The sequence below is a fragment of the Marmota flaviventris genome, chromosome 2, assembly GCF_047511675.1.
Source record: "Marmota flaviventris isolate mMarFla1 chromosome 2, mMarFla1.hap1, whole genome shotgun sequence".
Taxonomy (NCBI): Eukaryota; Metazoa; Chordata; class Mammalia; order Rodentia; family Sciuridae; genus Marmota; species Marmota flaviventris.
The window spans coordinates 128,042,495-128,047,097 of record NC_092499.1 but is presented as its reverse complement, the minus strand read 5'-3'; the positions used below and the strand labels follow the sequence as shown (position 1 = coordinate 128,047,097).

Below are 4,603 nucleotides of genomic sequence, written 5' to 3'. Positions count from 1 at the left end.
CCTATCCTCTACTATCCCCCCTCCCCTCCCCTCCCATCTTCTCTCTCTACCCCATATACTGTAATTCATTTCTCTCCCTTGTTTTGTTTTTTTTAATGTAATTTAATATATTTTAATGTGTTTTTTATATTTTTAATGTGTTTTTGTTTCCAAGTTGTCAATATTTTATTAGGAATTTTTGCATCTATACTCCTTAATGATAGTGGCCTCAGGTTTTCTTTCCTTGATGTGTTTTTGGTTTTATATCAGGGTGAGACTGGCCTCATAGAATGAATTTGGCAGTGTTCCCTCCTTTTCTGTGTCATGAAATAATTTGAGGAGGATACATGTTAGGTCTTCTTTAAAGGTCAGATAGAACATGGATGAGAATTTGCCCAATTCTCAGCTTTTCATTTTTGGAATGGTTATGATAGCTGCTTAAATTTAATTACTTGATGTTGATCTGTTTAAGTTTTCTATAATGTCATGGTTTCATTTGGGTAGGTCATATGAGTGCTTAAATTTAATTTCTTGATGTTGATCTGTTTAAGTTTACTATAATGTCATGGTTTCATTTGGGTAGGTCATATGTGAATTGGAAATTGTCAGTATCATCAAGATTTTCTAATGTTTTGTAATACAAATTTTCAAATTAATTTCTAAAGATTCTGGTTTTTTTGTAATGTCTGTGGTGGTATTTTCTTTTTTATCTCTTAATTTTATTAATTTGACACTTCTATCTCTCTTTTGGTTTGTTTGACTAAGGGTTTATCCATCTTATTATTCTTTGAAAAAAACAACTCTGTTTCATTGATTCTTTTTATTGTTATTTTATTTTCAGTTTCATTTATTTCATTTCTGACTTTAATAATTTTCTGTCTTTTTCTGATTTGGGTTTAATTTTTTTTCTTTTTCTAGGCATTTAAGTTGTAATGTTAGGTTATTTATTTTCTTTCTTTCTTTTCTTTTCCTTTTTTTTTTTTTTTTTTGTGCTGAGGATTAAATCCAGAGGTGCTCAACCACTGAGCCACATCCCCAACCCTTTTTTATATTTTATTTAGAGACAGGATCTTCCTGACTTACTAAGTGCCTCACTGAGTTGCTGAGGCTGGCTTTGAATTCCCAATCCTCCAGCCTCAGCCTCTCAAATTGCTGGGATTACTGGCTCTCTCTATGTTTTCAGCGTATGATGTCAGTGTTTTAAACTTTTCCCTTAACACTGCCTTCATAGTATCCTAGAAGTTTTGATATGTTATATCACTGTTCTCATTTGTTTCTAAGAATTGCTTATTTCTCCCCTCACTACTTCTTCTGTTCATTTATCATTAAATAGTATATTTAATCTACAGGTTTTTGAGGGTTTTTTTAATCTTACCATAGATTTCTAATTTCATTCCATTATGATCTGTTAGAATTCAAAGTATTATCTCTATTTTTTGTATTTGCTAAGGTTTACTTTCTGAACTAAAATTTAAAAATCTTCCATGTGCTACTGGTAAGAAAATAAATTCAGTCATTGAAGAGTGGTCTATTCTATAGATATCTATTAGGTCCATTTAATTAAGTGCATTTTTAAGTTCAGAAAAATATTTGCTTAGTTTATATCAGGATGATCTGTCTAGTGATGAGAGGAGTATGTTGAAAACACACAGTATTATTGTATCATGGTCCATCTGATGTTTAACATTGAGAAGGTTTTGTTTTCTATATATAGATGCACCATTATTAGGGGCAAAAATATTTACAATAATTATTTTTTTGTTGTTGGATGATTTCCTTAACCAGTAAAAAGTGACCTTCTTTGTCTCTTCTGATTACTTTTGGCTTGAAGTCCACTTTGTCTGATATAAGAATAGCCAACACATCTCGCTTTTGGCTACTATTTGCATGACATATCTTTTTTTTAAACAAAAATTAATAACTTGGTTTATTGGATAAAAATAGTGGTAAAATGAACATAAAACCAAAAGTTAGACCAAGACATGTTCACAACCTCCCCCTACACAAAACCATACTTCCCATTGTCTAGAGTTAAGATGTTAGGGAATCAGAGCCCCCACCACCAAAACCCTCACTCTTTGCCTGTCCTGGAAGTAAGGCCTGCAGTAGAACCAGAGGAGAAGGATGTTAGAGACAACCTCAGTCCTGTCTACATCTTCATCCCTAAGATTCTGGGTTGGAGGGAAGCAGGGAAGGAATAAGGGGCTGGAAGGGTTGGGGACTGGCTGCTAGGATCCACTGTCCAGAATGTCCCAAAGCCAGCTATATGTGTCCCCATTTCACCCCTAATAGGTACCATCATCAGGCTGTAGGAGAGAAAGGAAAATGGGATAGATGGTACTAGAACCACATGTGATCTCCAAACCCTTCTTCAGAGTTATTAAAAGCCCTGGGGGTCACCAGTCCAGACTAGGGGAGCATACCTTTTCCCTCCCACTCAACAAGGCATGAAAAAGAATTCCTTGAGATATAGCAACCCAAGCCACTCTTAAATTTCCACTTTGCTTTCCTTGTCATTGCCATGGCCTCCATCATAGAATTCATTCGGTGCCTCTGGCCTTCTGTAGTTCTCCTCAGGACCCTTCTCCTCTGCATCAGCCTCATCAGTCCTGTCATATGTCAGGAGTTCAGCAGGCACATCATGAATCTGGGCATTAGGTGCATGGTTCAGCATCTTCAGGTTTTCAAAGACTGTCTGGCAGATCTGGTCCAGATACTGGCATGAGTTCTGATTCTCACTGTGGGTGCTGACATCTGGATAGAGTGTGAAGTCAGGGGCAAAGTACTCAAAGTATTCACTATAGGGAAGCTCCTCACTAATGACGTCTTCTACCAGCATCGATGTCTCATATGTCCAGCAGCGGGCAATGTTTTAGGCAGTATAGCCTCCACCACCCAGCACCAGTAGAGGGATATTAAAGCTCTTGATATATTCAACACATTCCCTATGCCCTTGGATACTAAAGTTGAATAAGCCCAATTGATCCCAACCCAGAGTCAGCTTCACACTGTCCACATTGGAACATGATGCAGGTGGCTTGGTAGAAGTCCACCGCCTGGTTGATGACCAGTTGGAAAAGGTGCTTGTAACTCTGATCATCAATGCCATCCTATAAGGGCACATTGAGACAGTAGTAGCAGCCACTTTATGCTCCAATTTATACATGTCACCTGTACCAGGGAAGAAGTAATTTCCATAATTGTGGAAGGACACAGTCATGACCCTACAGTCAGTGAGGTAGAAGGCTTCCTAAATGCCATCTTCATGGTGGATGTCAATATCAAGGGTGGTACTTGAGCAGCTCCAGGATACCAATTACAATGTCGTTGACATAGCAAAAGCCAGAGGCCTCAAACTTTGTGGCATGGTAGAGACCACAAGCCCAGTTAATGGCAATATTGCATATCTTATTGTTCAACTGGGTTACTCCTTGGAGAGATGTCCCTGTGTAATAGGAACAGAACTCAAAGAGCCCAGGACACACTAGGCAGTCATCACCCATGTTGAAGGCATTAAGGCTCTTGGTGAAGCCCTGCATATTGGTGGAGCCGACTCTCTGTAGGAAATCAGTGTGGTCCTCAGAGTCGAAGCAGCACACATCATGCTGGGAGGCCTGGTATGGCTTGAAGATGATCATCTTCTTATGGAGACCATAGTGTAGGAACAGGCTATGAGTCAATGCCAGGCAATGGGGCTTCATAGGGTGCCCACTTTCGTACTAGAAGTTGCCTATGTCTGGGCTGTGGTTATTGATGGACGTTTATTTTATTTATTTTTATGTGGTGCTGTAGACCGAACTCACTGCCTCATGCATGCTAGGCAAGCGCGCTACAACTGAGCCACATCCCTAGCCCCTGCATGGCATATCTTTTCTCATCTTTTTACTTTCAATATGTGAAAGTCTTTGTAAGGTGAGTCTCTTGTATGCAGCATATTTTTTGGTCCTCTTTATTAATGCAATGAGCTAATCTATGTCTTTTGATTGAAGAGTTTAGATCATTTACATTCAATGTTATAATAGAGAGGTGAGTTTTTTTTTTTCTCATGGTATTTCAAATGTTTAATTCAGACTTGATTCTTGTTTTGACCAGGATTTTTACTGCTGTGACCATAATACCCAACAAGAACAATTAGAGAAGGAAAAGTTTACTTGGGGACTCATAGTTTGAGATCTCAGTCCACAGATTTTTGGGGAAATACGGCCAGCATCTCATTTGGGGTTTCTTCTGCCCAGAGGAATCCAAGTCACCCTAAATAGTCACCTTAAATCTTACTATCTCAAACAATTAAGCAATTCTAAATCTTAATCTCAAATAGTTAACAAATAATAAAACACAAACACTTGGAAATATGTTTATAAAAGCGAAGCCCCTGATAGATCTAGTCCACATGGGTTCTTGAACTAAACAAAGACGAAAATGGCTCTAGTGGTTTTAAAGGGGTACATCAAAGGCAGGGGTAAGGTTTCAAGGACAGAGTCTTCTTTGTGCTACCTTGCAGTCCATATTGATTGACATCTTGACAGGTCACACCCATCTCAGGTGCTGTGTGGGTTCTTAGAGCTTGAGGGGGAAGTTCTCCTGCATCATCCGGTCAATCCCTGTGGGGAGTGCCCTAGGGAGT

At 38.6% G+C, this 4,603-nt stretch overlaps 1 pseudogene; it reads right to left on the bottom strand.

The window, feature by feature from the left end:
- Nucleotides 1–2,467: 2,467 nt before the first annotated feature.
- On the bottom strand, nt 2,468–3,214 carry LOC114104782 (histone deacetylase 3 pseudogene; annotated as a pseudogene).
- Between the last annotated feature and the right edge of the window lie 1,389 nt (nt 3,215–4,603).